This window comes from Vicia villosa, linkage group LG3, assembly GCF_029867415.1.
Source record: "Vicia villosa cultivar HV-30 ecotype Madison, WI linkage group LG3, Vvil1.0, whole genome shotgun sequence".
Taxonomy (NCBI): Eukaryota; Viridiplantae; Streptophyta; class Magnoliopsida; order Fabales; family Fabaceae; genus Vicia; species Vicia villosa.
The window spans coordinates 190,917,758-190,935,994 of NC_081182.1; the positions used below are offsets into that span (position 1 = coordinate 190,917,758).

The 18,237-nt window shown below is 36.9% G+C and overlaps 1 long non-coding RNA gene and 1 pseudogene across 2 annotated transcripts; one reads left to right on the plus strand and one right to left on the minus strand.

Moving 5' to 3' along the window:
• Positions 1-2,524: 2,524 nt before the first annotated feature.
• On the minus strand, positions 2,525-3,893 carry LOC131593151 (uncharacterized). 2 transcript variants are annotated; one of them, XR_009280766.1, is made up of 3 exons: positions 3,742-3,893; positions 3,411-3,662; positions 2,525-3,061 (listed from the first exon to the last, which is right to left on the minus strand). It is a non-coding gene; the product is annotated as an uncharacterized LOC131593151 (long non-coding RNA). The 2 variants fall into 2 exon arrangements; XR_009280765.1 differs by lacking the exon at positions 3,742-3,893 and having other exon boundaries at positions 3,411-3,728.
• A 115-nt stretch (positions 3,894-4,008) lies between these two features.
• Positions 4,009-8,902, plus strand: LOC131593150 (putative disease resistance protein RGA3; annotated as a pseudogene).
• The last annotated feature ends 9,335 nt before the right edge of the window (positions 8,903-18,237 follow it).

The following is an 18,237-nucleotide window of genomic DNA, read 5'->3' on the forward strand; positions in this document are numbered from 1 at the left end:
TCTCAAGAAGCTTGCTATATCTAATTTATTGTTATTGGAGACAATTGGCCCAGAGTTCTACTGTGTCCATGAAGGAGAAGGTTCTAATTTTTCCTTTACGCCATTTCCATCCCTTGAGCATATAAAATTTCAAAGCATGCCAAATTGGAAGGAATGACTTCCCTTTGAAGGTATAAATTATGCTTTTTCTCAACTTAAAACTATGAAGTTATGTAAGTGTTCTAAACTAAGAGGACTTTCCGCCTCTTTCTGAATTTCCCACAAATGGTCTACCCACTTTATTGCAGTCACTTGATATTAAATGGTGTAGGAATTTATCCTTCATGCCTCCTGAGTTGTGGAAATGGACTTCTATAATATGAAGTCCTTTGATGGAAATGGACTTCGAAAACTCTCATCCCTCAAAAATCTTGAATTTGATAGTTATGAACAGCTTCAGTCATTGCCAAAAAACTGTCTCCCTTCCTCGCTGAAATCACTTCAATTTTATGATTGTAACAAATCCAGTAATCAATCTCTGCTATGTATGTTTTTTATATAGACAAATTGTTAGTGGTAAATTTTTTATGTGTCTTCTGTATGAGATTTGATGATATTTCAAATTCAGTTTAATGTATACTTTTTGCTGCATCTTTTATTCCAAGACTCACTTGATGTAGTTTGAGACTTTTCTATAATGCTTTCTACGTCATTGTTAGAAAACTTGTTTCTCTTTGTTTTATGGGCTTAGGAAACTATTTTTAGTCTTTATTCCATGTTCCAGTTGAGCTCTATGAAGCACATAGTCTAATACGGACACCGCGTCACGACACAGACAGGACACTCCGACACCGATATGTAAAAAAACTAGGACACCGACACCACTATATATGTCATAATGAAAATTAATATATTTAATTCTTCATTGATAGCATTGCTTCAATACATGTTTAACCCTTTTAATCATGTGTGAGATTTGTCTAGAAAATGAATAAAGTGTGTTGAGGAAAAGAAAACTCAATTTTTTTAAAGAAAATTTGTATGAATTATCGGACACGTGTGTATGAGTGGAATAAGGCTATCAGACACCGATTCAAAATGTTCGAAGCCAAGAAATAAAACCAATTATTTTGAGACACTTGTCTGACTTTTTCTACACTTGTTTGACTCTTCCGACTTGTGTCGTACAAGTGTCATACAAATGTCGGACACCGCGGCACGCCTACTTCTAGAGGTGTGCTTTTAATTCTTTATATTTTCTATGACTAGCTAAGTAAAAATTTCATATAACCAAATCTTTTGCACATTTGTTGGATAAAGTTAAATTACTAATTGGTCACTTCCAATATGGTGTAACTACTTTTCTGAATCACCGTTTCTCTTTTCGTGTATATTCTTTGCTAAGCAATTTTACTTCTTGGATCATTCTGTGCAAAAAGTTAGCCAATTTGAATTTTATTAATTGAATGGTCACTTGATGAATTGAACACAAATGAGGTGCATGCTATTGTTGCATGTAAACTTGTTTTAGAGGAACCAAATGATTTTCATCAGAATTTGATTTACTTGGCTAATATTCAGTCTGTATTTTATCATCATTTGATTGGATCTTTGTATTATTATTTTCGACAACCCTACAGTAGCCAATGTTTGTAATATTTTCTTATCATATTTGAATGCTCATATGATTCAGAAAAATGAAGTTTCAAATCGTCTGTTACATTTCTTTGTTAGTATGTGCAACTTGAAGAATCCGTATTTTTCTTGGTTCTAAGTACAAGCAACTTGTCTGAGTAACATAAAGATTGATGCTCTAAAAGATACTGTGCTTTTTAACTTGTTTTTAATGCAACTATTCCAATAATCACTTTCTGAAAGTGGTCAGTTTGAGACTTTTCCATGATACTCTTCAAGTCATATCAGATTACTTTTTTTTTCTTTTTCTCTTGGGATTAGCTACACCAAATTCAACAATGTATCAGTATTCCTTAAATCTGAGGAAAATTTCCATCTGCTTGCTCCAACGATCAAGGAATATTGTTCATTACCGCGTGATTTCTAATGGGTTTGATCATTCCTTAAGTTTCTGATTTGTCGGTAAAGTTTCAGACAGAAATATATTCTTGTTGGACACTACCGTCGAATATCATTCTTGACAAGCATTATTACAATGGCCCTGTTGCAGATTGGAAGCTATCGAAAAACGTCATTTCCAACAAATTTTCTTCATTTTCTGCTGTTTTTTATTGTCTCTGGTTTTTCTTGTGGTGAGTACCGGAGGCTGGCCTGGTTCTGGGTTGGGTCCAGCGGAAGGAGTTTGACTCCCACAACATGCTGAACCAAAAGAGGTATACACATTTAACATCGAACGCACGTCAAAATCTATGAAAAGTACGGAGCTATCATATGGTTGTATGCATGGTTGTCAAAATCGGGGTCTCAATAAAGAGCGTTAGGATATGGAAAAAGCGTAAATTGTAGGATCGTAACTCGGATCCTAAGATCCCAACAAATAGACAAAATTATAAAAAATAGCTCGAAAAAATAACCTTAACATAAAATTCTCATTAACTTAATCATAATAGCTAATATTCAATTAAAGAAAGTTTCTTGAAGAGGTATACAACTTGTATGCCTCTCCTGTGGCCAAGACTACTCTTTCTCATGCAGTACAGCCATAAGTGCATGAAAGTTTCTTGAAGATATCTACATTTGCATCGAGTTTCTCTCACTCTCTCTATAAATTTGTACAAAACCACTTTGTACACTGTCCACGAATATTTAATTGGACAACAGTGTTTATTCTTTTCGATCTTCTTTTATTTGCTTAGTTCTACAAAGTCCACAAAAAGTAACAGTGTGAATGTATTCCATATGTGCAGCTCATGTACCACATTACTATAATATTTGTTACAAAAAAGAATGTATTCCAAGTCTCTCACATAACATTGATGTTTTCAATCCTTTTCTGATAGATATCCAAGCTACCATACAATTAGTTATGTCTAACTTCACTCAACTTGTAAGAGATGGCTGCAGTTTTGGTTGGAGGAAATACATTTCTGTCTGCTTTTGTTCAAACCTGAATGGACAAACTAACTTCAACTCAGTCTGTTTCATGATTATATCAAAAACATCAAATTTAATGAGTCATTGATGGGGAGAATACTGCTTGTTTTTGATTTTGCACTAACTGGATTATGCAGAGGAGAAGCAGATTGTCAAACCAAAAATCAAACAATGGATGGATGGATTTAAGATGCAATCTTTGATGCTGAGGATTTGTTCAATTATATGTTGTCAGTATTTTATCATATGCGATGTTTCATCGGTTTTCAAATATAACAAAAAATGCTCAACAAAGACTAGTCTCTATCCTTCAATATTCATAGCAATATGGCTCCAATTCAAATCATAGCAGACAGACTTACCTTCTCGGAGTTTCGTGTTTTCATTTGAAACAACACTATCAGCTCTTCAAGCTGTGCTGGTTGATGCAGAACAGAAGCAGTTCAAGGATATTCATGATAAACAATGGCTTGAAGACTTGAATGATGCAATATTTGATGCTGAAGATTTGCTCATCATTTTACACCACCGGAATGATCATCATGGAACTTGAAATCTACACATGCATTAGGCAACATCCAATGGTAAAAATGCTAAAGTCCGGAACTTAAAATCTGCAAAGGTAACAAATATGTCAAATGATTCTAACTCAATGGAAAGATAGTTTGAATTTAACTACATTTTCCTAGTCACCTTTATTCCATAGAAGAAATTAAAATAGAAGGTTGTGGTCGTCTATCGGAAACACCACCTACTATGCATTGGCTTTTGTCAATTTACACAACAGTAGTCTAGTACACCATATTTGACTGTGTGGTTGTGTTATGTCTTTGTTATGGGCCCATGCACTGAATGAGGTCGAGCAATTTCAGTGGATATGGATCCATAAACCATTAATGTGCATTTCTCAGAAACAAACAAGTAATATTCATTCACATGTGAGTCTTCTTTTACAGCCAACCATTCATCCAAAAACACTACTCTTATCCATTTATTCTCATGCCAATGAGTCTTTACTCCTTACTTTCAATTACTGCTATCTCTCAATCTTCATAACTCTTACTCTTTTTCAAAATTCAACTATTAGCTACAACTTCCTTACTAGTTGATTTGCTTTACAAAATCCATACAAGATGGCTGCAACTATGATAGGAGGTGCTTTTCTCTCTGCAACTCTTCAAACCTTACTTGAGAAACTTGCTTCAACTGAGTTTCTTGATTACATTCAAAACACCAAGCTGGATGTCTCCCTATTGAGAAAGTTACAAACAACCCTGCTCACTCTTCAGGCTGTGCTGGATGATGCAGAAGAGAGGCAGATCAACAATCTTGCTGTCAAAAAATGGCTAGATGACTTGAAAGATATTGTCTTAGATGCTGAGGATTTGGTCAATGAAATAAGTTACGACTCCCTTCGGTGCAAGATGGAGAATAGACAAGCTGGAAGAAGAACTAATCAGGTGTTGAATTTTCTTTCATCTCCTTTCAAAAACTTCTATCGAGATATCAATTCCCAATTGAAGATCATGTGTGAAACACTTGAACCTTTTGCACAACATAAAGATACCCTTGGATTGCAAACAAAAAGTGCTAGAGTTTCACGAAGACCACCTTCAAGTTCAAGGGTTAATGAATCTGTCATAGTCGGTAGGGAGGTTGATAAAGAATCAATCATCAATATGCTTGTATCAAATTGTGGCACCAGCAAAAACAATAATTTAGGTGTTGTTGCAATTTTGGGTATGGGAGGTGTCGGAAAAACGACTCTTGCACAACTGGTTTACAATAATGAAAAAGTTGAACAACATTTTGATTTCAAAGTCTGGGTTTGCGTATCAGAAGATTTCGATGTTGTGAGAATAACCAAGAGCCTCCTTGAATCTGTTATTAGAAATACAACATCTGCATCTTCAAAGGTATGGGAAAGCGATAATCTTGATATTCTTCGAGTTGAATTAAATAAAAACACGAGGAAGAAAAGATTTTTGTTTGTGCTGGATGATTTGTGGAATGATAGTTACAATGATTGGGATGAGCTAGTAAGTCCCCTTGTTGATGGAAAACCTGGAAGTTCGGTGATTATAACAACGCGTCAACAAAATGTTGCAGAGATGGTAAAGACATTTCCTATTTATAAATTAGACCATCTGTCAAATGAAGATTGTTGGTCTATACTCTCAAAACATGCATTCGGAAGTGATGAATATCACGCCGGAAAAAACATAGCATTTGAAGAGATTGGTAGGAAGATTGCAAGAAAGTGTGACGGATTACCAATAGCCGCGAAAACACTAGGAGGACTTCTACGTTCAAGAGTAGAGACAACCGAATGGACTGCAATTTTGAATAGCGAAGTATGGAACTTACCGAATGATAACATTATGCCGGCTTTGCGTTTAAGTTACCAATCTCTCCCGTCTCATTTGAAACGATGTTTTGCGTATTGTTCAATTTTTCCAAAGGATCATCCACTTGATAGGAAGAAATTGGTTCGGTTGTGGATGGCCGAAGGCTTCCTTGATTATTCTCATGTGGGAAAATTGGCAGAGGAATTAGGTGATGACTGCTTTGCAGAATTGTTGTCTAGATCCTTAATTCAACAATTAAATGATGGTGCTCGTGGAAAATTGTTTGTCATGCATGACCTTATCAACGACTTAGCTACATCCGTATCTGGAAAAATTTGTAGTAGGTCTGAATGTGGTGACATTCCTGAAAAGGTTCGTCATTTATCATATAATCAAGAAGAGTATGATATTTTCATGAATTTCAAGCACTTCTACAATTTTAAACGCTTGCGAAGCTTCCTACCCATTAATTTTGGGAGGTCATACAATTCGTTATCCATCACGGTGGTTGATGATCTGCTACCACTATTCAAAAGGTTGCGCGTCTTGTCGCTATCACAATATAGAAACTTCACCAAGCTATCAGATTCAATTGGTAATTTGGTGCAGTTGCGGTATCTAGATCTTTCCAAAACTGCAATCAAAAGCTTGCCTGATAGAATATGTAACCTCTACAATTTGCAAACTTTGAATTTATTAGGTTGCTACAGTCTCACTGAATTGCCAGTGCATATGGGAAATTTAATCAGTTTACGTCACCTTGATATAAGTGGGACTCACATAAAAGAGTTGCCCATGGAAATTGGTGGACTAGAAAACCTCCAAACTTTGACTGTTTTTTTAGTGGGTAAGCGACATGAAGGATTATCTATCAAAGAGCTAAGGAAATTTCCAAACCTACAAGGAAAATTTACCATCAAAAACCTTTACAATGTCTTTGATGCAAAAGAGGCAGAAGATGCCAACCTGAAAAACAAAGAGAAAATTGAGGTGTTAGAGTTGAAATGGGGAAAACAAAGTGAAGATTCACTAAAAGTGAAAGTTGTGCTCGAAATGTTGCAACCACCAATAAATTTGAAGAGCCTAGTCATTGATTTGTATGGAGGGACAAGTTTTCCGAATTGGTTGGGAAATTCTTCGTTTTCTAACATGGTGTCCATTGGTATTTATAATTGTGAATATTGCATGGCACTTCCACCACTAGGCCAACTACCTTCTCTCAAGAAGCTGAGTATATCGAATTTGTTGTTATTGGAGACAATGGGTCCAGAGTTCTATTGTGTTGAGGAAGGAGAAGGTTCCAATTCTACCTTCCAACCATTTCCTTCCCTTGAGCATATGGAATTTCACAGCATGCCAAATTGGAAGGATTGGATTTCCTTTGAAGGCATAAATTTTGCATTTCCACGACTTAGAACTATGAAGTTACTTGATTGTCCTGAACTAAGGGGAGATTTACCTGGCCACCTTTCTTGCATGGAAGAAATTGAAATAAGAGGTTGTTATAACCTATTGGAAAATTCCCATACTTTGAATTGGCTTTCGGCAATCAAAAAAGTAAAAATTGAAGAAGATTTAAAGTGGGAAGTGTATACTCAAAGCACTCCATGGTTAATGTTTTTTTCTAAAGTGATCACGAGTAGTATTTGTCTTACTCGTTTGACACTCTGGAATATTCAATCTCTCACTGCATTTCTCACAAATGGTCTACCCACTTCATTGCAGTCACTTGATATTGATGGGTGTAGGAAGTTATCCTTCATGCCTTTCGAAACATTTCAAAATTACACATCACTTGTGAGTCTTTATATGTGGGATAGCTGTGATTCACTTACATCATTTCCACTTGATGGTTTCCCTGCGCTCCAATCACTTTCCATTCTAAAGTGTAGGAGTATGAATTCCATTTTTATTTCAGAAAGTCCTTCATGTCGGCAGTCAACCCTCCAATCACTTCGCATCATATCCGATCCCTCAATTGAATCATTTAAAGTCAATATTCGGTTGGAGACGCTCACCAATCTTAAACATTTGAATCTTTGCTGTCATGGAGAGTTGTCATTTTGTGAAGGAGTTTGTCTACCCTCCAAATTACAATCACTTGTGATTGAATGCAAAAGAACAAAGCCGCATGTAAAGGAATGGGGTCTCCAAGACCTAACAGCTCTTTCAAATTTGTCAATTCAAGAAAGGGGAGAAATGGATAACACCTTGACGATGGATTCGTTTCTCCCCATCTCCCTTGTGTCTCTCACTGTCAGTAATATGTCCTTTGAAGGAAATGGGCTTCCACACCTCTCTTCTCTCCAAAATCTCCACTTTCTGAGTTGTTTACATCTTAAGTCATTGCCAGAAAACCGCGTTCCTTCCTCGCTCAAATCACTTCAATTTATTAATTGTGAAAGACTAGAGTCATTACCAGAAAACAGCCTCCCTGCCTCTCTTAAGCTACTGACTATAAAAAAAATGCCCTCTGCTAGAGTCATTACCAGAAAACAGCCTCCCGGCCTCTCTTAAGCTACTGACTATAGGAAAATGCCCTCTGCTAGAGTCATTACCAGAAGACAGCCTCCCTACCTCTCTTAAAAAACTCACCATTAGAGATTGCCCTTTGTTAGAAGAAAGGTATAAAAGGAAGGAAAATTGGTTCAAAATTTCTCACATCCCTATCATACGAATAAATGGCCAACTCACAATATGAAGACAAGCTGCCTTCCCGTTGTTTCAGGTATGATTTTCTCTTTCACAATCCAAACACATCTCTAAACCTTTTCATATCATCTAATGGATCAACATTTTATGTTTCCGCTGTCTGAGATACAATGTTTACTTTTTCTGCAAATTTTATTCCAAAAATCACTTGACATAATGTTGTTTGAGACTTTTAAACTCGTGTCAGAAATTTTATGCGAAGGACACTATCATTAGTCTTTAATATTGGTTCCAGCAACGCTTTTAAATAAAAATTGCAAAGAATCAAATCTTTTGCATTTGTTGAATAAATAACACATTATGTTTTGGTATGAAATGTGCTTCTTTGTGAACAAAACTATAATTATATGTTTTTGTTAACTGATACATTTTATACTATAATGAGAATTTGACAATCTGTTATCAAGAAAATGAAAGGAAAATGCTTATTGAATCTTCATTTTCTTAAACTCCTACCGGTTTTACTTCCTCGCTTCTTCGACGATTCAGTGAAAACGGTTGGCCAATATTGAAAAGGAAAGTAATTGTTTTGGTCTTATTTTCAGGAGAGGACTAAGTGGATGAAAAACAGCGCACTTGATGAATTGAAGATAAAAGGAGTGCACGCTATTGTTGTGGTTCTTCATGTAAACTTGTTTTAGAGGAATCAAATACTTTTAGTTGATTTTCGCAATATTTGATTTACGTAGCAAATATTAAGTATGTATTTGATCATCATTTGATTGCATCTTTGGGTATTCTTCATAACCTGCATGAGGCAGACAGATAGAGTACAATGCAATTAAGCTTTGTAATGTTTTCTTATTATTTGATTGTTGTTTGAAATCTTGTTTTCCACTGCTTTGTTAGTATGTGCAATAATAAAGATTGTTGTAATAATAGATTACTTTTTATCCTAAAGAAGTCCGGAAGTTGTTGCACAGGGGCTACGGTAATAGCATGCTGCAACGTTAAGAAAGCACTAGTACCTTAAACTTATCAAGTGTAAAAGTTATATACACTTTCAATGAATCATAACCATATATAAATACTACATTAAAGAAAAGTTTAAATAAAAGTCAAATATTATTAAAAAAAAAAAACTAACTATTGTTATTAATTAATCGTCTAACTATTGTTGAATAAAGTTAAATCAATCTTTTACTGTTATGATTGGTTTGTTTCATACAAAGAGTTATAGTTTTCTTGCTTGTGAACTAAACTAGAAATGTGTTTGCTAATGAAAAGAAAATGCTTATTTGATCTTTATTTTGTTAAACTCCTGCTAGTACCAATTTTACTTTTGGATGATTCTGTGCAAACTGTTGGATGAATTGAATATTGAAAAGGAAAGTAATATTTTTGTCTTGTTTTCAGGAGAGGCAGTGGATGAAAAACAGCCAGTTTGATGAATTGAAGACGAAAGGGGTGCTTGCTGTTGTTGTGGTTCTTATTGCAAACCTGTTTTAGAGGAACCATATGGTTGCCATTGATTGCCGCGGAATTTGATTTATGTAGATAATATTAAGTCTATATTTTATCATCATTTGATTGTATCTTCGTAAGTTACTCATAAGCTGTGTCTTTGTGTTCCACTACTTTGTTAGAATCCATGTTGAAGAATAAATAAATGGAACAAGTTGAATAATCCATGTTGTTCTTGGTTCTAAATTTATGCAACTTTTATATCTTGTGATTGTAAACTCATGCCAGAAGCCATACAAGCTTCTATGGTGCATGTATATTTTACTTTTGAGAACAGTACATTTGAATAAATTCATTGATCAGACCGAAAGACGTGTAGAAAGATATCAAATTGATTGCAATTTCGTATTATCAATACGCGTCTTGATAATTATATCACATAAGAAATATTAAAACAAAAAATGTTTAATGCAGACTTGGGTTTTTTTTATAGGACTCAAACAAAGAATTATTGTAGAAGTATTATCCATTCTTATGTGAATCTTTGCTCCTGAATTGCAAATACTACTATCCTTCAATCTTTATAGCGATATGGCTGCAACTGTGGTGGGAGGCACATTTCTCTCTGCTACAATTCAAATCATAGCAGACAGACTTACTGTCACAAATTCCGGCGTCAACCTTTCTGATTATTATTTCTTGTATATATAGAAATTACAGGGCTATACAAGTAATTACACTAAAAATTACATTTAATGAGAACAAACCCTTATTTTAGGAACAAACCCTTATCCTTATTCACATCCCCCCTCAAATTGATGCTGGTCAATAAGCATCAATTTGCTAACAAGAAACTGATGACGTGGACGCGGAACAGCCTTGGTAAGAATCTGCAACTGAGTACTAACATGAGGAAGAGATATTAGTCGGTCTTCATACGCGTCCCGGATTGAGTGACAATCAACTTCGATATGTTTGGTGCGTTCATGAAAAACGGGATTTGCAACAATTTGGATGGCACTTGTATTGTCAGCATAAAGAGAAGTTGGCTCTATTTGAGGAAATCCAAGTTCAGCCAAAAGACCACGAAGCCAAATTATTTCAGAACAAGCAGCAGACATGGCCCGATACTCAGACTCAGTAGAAGATTTAGAGACTCTGGCTTGTTTCTTACTTTTCCATGAGATCAATGAAGAGCCAAGAAACATGCACCAACCAGTAACAGATCGTCGAGTATCAGGACACCCTGCCCAGTCGGCATCACTATAAGCACTCAATTTAGGAGCAACTCCAATAGGAAAGAATAAACCACGATGAGAGCTTCCCTTTAAGTAACGAATTATGTGACGAACTGCTACCAAGTGAAGATGGTGAGGAGAGTGCATGAATTGACTTACTTGTTGAACAGCAAAAGATATGTCAGGGCGAGTAATAGTCAAGTAATTAAGGCTACCCACGAGTTGACGATACAACAAGGGATCAGGTAAGAGATCACCATCATCACGATGATATTTAACATTAACCTCAAGAGGAGTATCCACTGGATTAGCCGATTGGAGACCAGCCATAGAAATTAAATCTGTGACATACTTATGTTGATGGAGGAATATTCCCTTGGACGTAGAATGAACCTCAAGACCAAGAAAATAGTGTAGATTACCAAGATCTTTCATGTGAAATGATGCCTGTAGCTGTTGCTTAAGTCGTTGAATGGAAGCATGATCAGAACCAGTAATAACCATATCATCAACATACAAAAGAAGCAGAACAATTCCCGCAGATGTGCTATGAATAAATAAAGAGGAATCATACTGACTCTGAGTAAAAGAGAACCCAAGTAGAGTGGAGCGGAATTTCTCGTACCATGCTCTGGGTGCTTGTTTCAAACCATATAAAGAGCGTTTAAGCTTGCAAACACCCTTGGATGAAGAGAACAAACCTGGAGGAGGTGTCATATAGATATCTTCAGTCAGATCACCATGAAGAAAAACATTCTTCACATCCATTTGATGAAGAGACCATCCATTAGAAGCAGCTATAGATATTAGAGTCCGAACAGTTGTCATTTTGGCAACTGGTGGAAATGTCTCATCATAATCAATTCCATATTCCTGCTTATTTCCTAAGGCAACCAAGCAAGCCTTGAAACGGTTTAGGGACCCATCGGAATTCAATTTCACAGAATACACCCATTTACAGCCAATAGGTTTAACATTAGGAGGACAAGAGACAATATCCCATGTGAAATTCTCTTGAAGAGCTTGAAGTTCCTCATTCATTGCTTTTATCCAACGCACATCTTTAACAGCCTGTGAATAACAAGTAGGAACAGATATGCTAGAGAGTGTGGCGGTTAGAGAAGTATGTGAGGAATCATACCTGTCTGGTGAATATCTATCTGGTGCTCGAGATATTCGAACAGAACGCCGTGGTTCAATCGTGACAGGATCAGGTGACGGTTCAGCATCGGGAAGGGGTGTGGGAACCTGTTCTTTTTGTTTCCTGACATATACATGACATGGTTTATAACGTTCTATAGATTGAGGCATAATAGAAAACTTAGGAAGAGTAACAACATCATTCATGACAGGAGACACACATGGAAACATAAACTGATTATCAAAAAATGTCACATTCCGAGAAATGCGAAAACGATGGTTAGTGACATCATAACACACAAATCCCTTATGAGAGTGACTGTACCCCATAAATGCACATTGAACAGACTGGGCTCCAAGCTTATGTCTTTCAAATGGAGGTAAATGAACAAAACACACACACCCAAAAGTATGTAAAGCACTATAATCAGGATGAATTTTAAAAATACGAAAGAAAAGAGAATCAAGATCAATAACCGTAGAAGGAAGACGATTGATCAAGAAGACAGCCGTGGAAAGAGCCTCCACCCAAAATCGGGATGGTACAGAAGCTTGGAGAAGTAAGGCGCGTGTTACATCAAGCAAATGACGATTCTTACGTTCTGCCATGCCATTTTGTTGAGGGGTATTAGGACAAGACCGTTGAGACAAAATGCCTTTGTGTTGTAGGTATTCCTGAAACTCATGAGACATGTACTCACCACCAGAGTCAGAGCGGAAAATTTTAACACTTGCTTGAAATTGAGTTTCAACATATGTCAAATATTTCTTAAACATAGAAAATACTTCAGATTTAGAGCGGAGAAAATATATCCAAGTAAAGCGACTATAATCATCGATAAATGTGACAAAATATTTATAGTGAGCATGCGAAACTACAGGAGAAATTCCCCATACATCACTATGAATCATCTCAAAACAACTAGAAGCACGGTGAGCACCAGATGGAAAAGGAAGTGTTTTACTTTTAGCCAATTTGCAAACAGAACATGGAATAGAGGCATTAGAAATAACATTTTTATTTCCCAATAAACCAGTTTTACATAAATGAGACAAAACAGAAGAGTTTGGATGACCCAATTTTCTATGCCAATCCTCATAAGAATTCAAAACATTATTACAAGCAAGAGATAATTGATTAGAAATAAACTGAAGTGGAAACAATCTTCCCACTTTAGGCCCCTTCGCGATCACCTTCCCCGACACCTGCTCCTGCACAAGACAACCAGACCGAGAAAAATTAACATCACAATTGTTGTCCACCAATTGGCCAACAGACAATAAATTGGAAGCAAGACCAGGTGATACAAATACATCCCGAAAATCAGAGTTTATGTCACCAACATTAGAGATTGATAGGTTATTACCATCAGCAATTTGAATTTGTTGATTACCACGATAAGACCGTAAATTGTGCAAGTTTTCAGAGGAACCCGTCATGTGATTAGAAGCACCAGAATCAAGAAACCATGGATGTAAAACATTAGAAGACTTACCCTGAATTCCCAAAGCGGAAAGAGCGGAAAGTACCATTTGTTGAATCATTTCAGGTTGTAGAGTACCAACATTAGATGCACTAGTAACAGAAGGACCAGAGGCAGAATTTGTAGTTGCATGAAATGCCTGCACCGGACGTTGTGTTGGTCGTGGAGGACGTGTGGGACAATCAGATATAATATGACCTTGCTGCTTGCAATAATTACAGAACTTCTTAATGCAACTCCGAGAAATGTGGCCAAATTGTTTGCAAGAGAAACATTGAACCTGTCTCATATCACGACCTTTACCTTTACTCTGAGCAACATATGCAACAGTCTGATCGCGACTTTACGTGTCTATAAATCTGATAACTGCAAGTGCACAGTCGTGTCGTGTAGTTTTAAAAGATATCGAATCCACAGGGACTATGAATCGATCTACCGTTATCTAAGGTTACTATGTAAAGCTAGGAGTACTAAAATTTCGATTGTTCCTAAGGGAAAGTGATTGTGAGAAAATAAAGAATAATAATAAAAGACAGGTATCAGTATGTATTTCGTTTAACTAAAGGTAATCCGAAGGTCCATTGGCTTTTGCATAATTAAATTAAAAATCTTTACTAATTCCAATTGATTAAAAATCCTCGTCTCAAACTTTCGCTCTGTTGATTCAGACTACTATCCTAATCCTAATGTACGCTTTCGCCATCCCATTAGATTTTAGAAGAGCTTTTTGGAAACAATTTAATTAATAAAATACCTATTTTACGAGGTCGTTATCTATTTAAATCTCCTAATCTCAAACTTTCGCTCTGTTGACTCGGAGCAAGCTAATAACCCTAACGTACGCTTTCGCCATCCCGCTCGAGTGTAAAAACAATTTTTGAAAATAAATAAGTTCCAATTAGTCTTAATACGCTTTCGCCATCCTTAAAACTAATGTCCTATGTCTACTATCCAGTTAAAATCCTCAAACTTTCGCTCTATTGGTTTTAACCTTTGACCGTCCTAAGCCCTCAAACTTTCGCTCTATTGGTTTTAAGACTTACTAATTAAACTAGACATATAAACCAAAAATAAGTGATAGTTAATAAAACATAATTTAAGCCAATTTATTTCGGATCCCTACGGTTAACTTACTTTACATACCGACACCTTTAGTAATTTAGCCAGACATATTAATATGATTAAACATGCATAAATCGGTTCGGCTCATAATAATAGACATATTAAATGGAATATAATATATCATGCAATAATAATATAAATAAAGGCGGTAAATAAAAAACCTGAATTAAAATAAATCTGGATTGAATTGAATCTTGAAGTACTCGAACTTCCACCACAGGTTGGCTGGATCGTTCTTCGGAATTTAAATGGCAGAAAATAAAAAACAATGAAATAAAGCAATAAATCTAACGTAAGGCTAGATCTACGAAAAGTTCACAACAATTTCCAGTATAGAAATCGTTGTGAGAAAATAAACGGTTAAATGAAAGCAGAATAAGGAAAAGCAGTTCGCGGTACAATTTCGGCAGCACTTCGTTGGCAGGAAATCGGACAGATTGAAGTGAAGTGACACGTCCTATTTATAGGAGGGGCTTTTCAGTTGCTTTGCGTGAAAAGGGGAGCTTTTTGCAGACCAGGACGTGGAGACGTGCGTCTCCTATTCTTCAGGAGGCAGCTTGACTGACTTGAGACGTGCGTCTCAAGTGGAGAAGATGTAGGAACATGGAGACGTGCGTCTCCCTTTGCTGACGTGGCATAGAGGGCGTGGAGACGTGCGTCTCCACTTGCTGGGCAGGTTTGGGCCACGCGCCTTTGGTTCCATGGTGGGCTGAATATCTCTTTTGGGCCTTTTGGGTCCTAATTGCACCCCTCTTTCGCTTCAGCACTCCTTTTTCGTCTTTTAGGCATAAATATCGGTCATTTAAGCTCTATTTTCTTTCCTTTTCGCAAATAGTCGTAATTGAAGTGTAAAACCTGAAACAAAGCAAAAACACGCGTAATATCGTAATAAATTAAAATAATAAACAGAAAATGCTATAAATATCTATGGATTTTAAGCTAAATATACGATATAAAATCGTGTTATCAAATTCCCCCAGAATTGAACCTTTGCTTGTCCTCAAGCAAAATAAGAAGATAAAGATAAATGAAACACACTTCCACCATGTCGTTCAGTCATACTCAGCTACATAGCGTTCTTATTCGGAAATAATGATAATGAATCTAGCAATAAACCTATAGTAACAACACTAAACAACTCCCAGTATGCATACCAATCCGAATCATGCCATTATAGCTCGACCTATTTGACTTGTCATCATGTTTCACCCTTTTCATTCGCGCGCAATCACATTAAGCCCATTATCTTGACACGCACATAGCAGAGTAGTCGGTTAGTGACTATGATCCTTCTCACATAGTTCTGGCACAATATGTGGTATACTCCTTAGCATTCACTTGTAGATTGTGGGGAATCGGACAATAGTCCTTCCTACCAAGTTCATTACCAGATGACTTCTGAACCAATCGACAGTGAGTTTTTTTAAATTCTTTGTATTTGAAATTTGCGACCGTTAGGTTAAATGATCTTGTGAGGATCACCTTACTTAGTAGGCACATTTCTTCTTATGGTTGAGCACATAATTATCATTATGAGGATCATACACTTATATTCATCGACTCTCTGCGTAGTTTGTATCTAAGACGGTGCCGACTGCTAGAATAAACTACTAAGGGTTATTTCAAAACTTAAAGTCGGTGGTTTTGGTACAACGGGTACTCAAATCGGTTATGCATACTCGGGGGTTTTAGAGTGTTGGGACAATAAGGATATTGACTATATTCAGTTTCAATGCGTTGAGTGTTTGAGTAGCTTTGTATTTCTCGAACGTGTGGGGTTTGCGTTTATCGTTTAGGAGCAAAAATTTTTGTTATGGCTCAAGAAAATGGAAGAAATTGAAATAACTACGGAATTATACATATAAGACTTAAATTCCATAAATATACTTTATTGAATTTGAAAAACATTACAAGGAAGGGAAATAACTGAAGGGAAAAATAAAACTAAAGGAAATAGAAATAATACGACTCCCCCAGACTTAGATGATGCAATGTCCTCAGTGCATAAGAACTACTCCTCATTGTTGCGGTTTCGAGAACTGCTCGCACCTCTTGTACGAACACGGCGACGTCTATCAGGAGAGTCGTTCACACAAATGTCAAGATCATGCAAATATGTAGCAATTTCAGCGTATTGACTTTCGTTCCTAATAGCATAGTCACGGTGCTCCTGTTGCATCTCTCTGATGAGCCTAATTGTTTCAGTTTGGTTTGTATGCATAGCTTGAACGAGTTGATCTTGGCGTTGAATAGCAGCATACATGGCTTCAAGAGTGATAGGCGGAGGGTTGTTTGGAGGAGGTTGGTTGACATCAGCTTGCCCTTGGTTGAGTTCTTCTTCATTTGCATCCATAGGTTCATTAGGATGTTCTTGTTGGTCATCTTGAGGGTTGTCTTCAATAAGCCTCCAACGTTGAACATAACGGATGTTGATTCTTTCAGGGCATGGAAGGATAACATAAGGAATAGGAACTTTGTTGACGACCAAAGTGTAGCGGCCATCGTGGCGGGGTGAAACCAAGTGGGAATCGCGGCAGTAGGTGAGATCGAGTGACTGAGCAGGCTTTATGAGATGTGAGAGTGAGAGGAGCTCGTCACCAAGACCTAAAGCACAGGCTAGGGTAGTAATAATGCCTCCAAGCAAGAATGGATTTGTAGCGGGGGCGTTAACTAAACCTTGGATGTGTTGGAACATAAACGGTGCGGCATTGAAACGGATATTGTTAAGCGCACAGTAAAGGAAAAATAATTCATTTTGGTTTACCTTGTGGTTGTTAGATCTCGCAAAAATAGTATGCCCCAAGACACGTTGAAAATAACGTATAGCGGGGTTTTGAATGTGGGAAGCATGGAGAGCTCTCCAACCAGAAGGATTTTCTCCAGTGAGATTGAACCAAAATTCAAAAGCGAGATCCTCCCAAGATCGACCATTGAGTTCTTGAAAGATTGAGCGGTGAGCAATTGGTGCATGATTAAAATGCAAATATGAAGCTACGACATCTTGTTCGAGAGCATATTCACGGTTGAACATCCGAAATTGGATGCTACCGGTTGAGAGTGGTTGATTAGAGGGAGTGTCGTAGTTGAAAGAACTCAAAAATTCTAAGACGAGCGGCTCATAAGTAGGTACGGGTTCGGTACAAAGATGGTGGAGGCTAGATTTGGTGAGCAGACGGGTAACACCATCAATGAGGCCCAAAGTTTCTAGACACTCGGTGTTCACAAATTTTGTGGGAACAACCGAACGTTCGTAGAAAGCAACATATTTTGTTCGTTGAGCATCATTGTCATCATCTCAGAAGATAATGTTTGAAAGGTCGGGAGGTGGTCTCTCGGGACGCTCACTACGGATTAATGAACGTGGAGGCATGGTGAGTATGGAAATGAAAAATAGAAATGTAGTGTAGAAAAGTAGAGATTGGTATGATAGTTGTGAAGAAGAAGAGTGGTGGTGGTGTGGTTTTATAGTGAGGTTTGAAAATGGTGTGGTCAATGGAAAATTAAAATGGATTAATGGTAGTGTTTGAAGTTTGAATAGAATAGAAGGTTAGGAAATGATGAAGAATTAAGAGGTGAATGATGGAGGATGAATGAGGTTTATGGAGTTTAAATGGAATAAATAGGGGAAGAATGAGGAAGATTGAATTTTGAAATTCAAATTCAAAATTCAAGAGGGAAAGAAGAATGGTCTGCGTGGTCAAATGCAGACTGCTGGCCTTGGGAGACGTGCGTCTCAGGCAG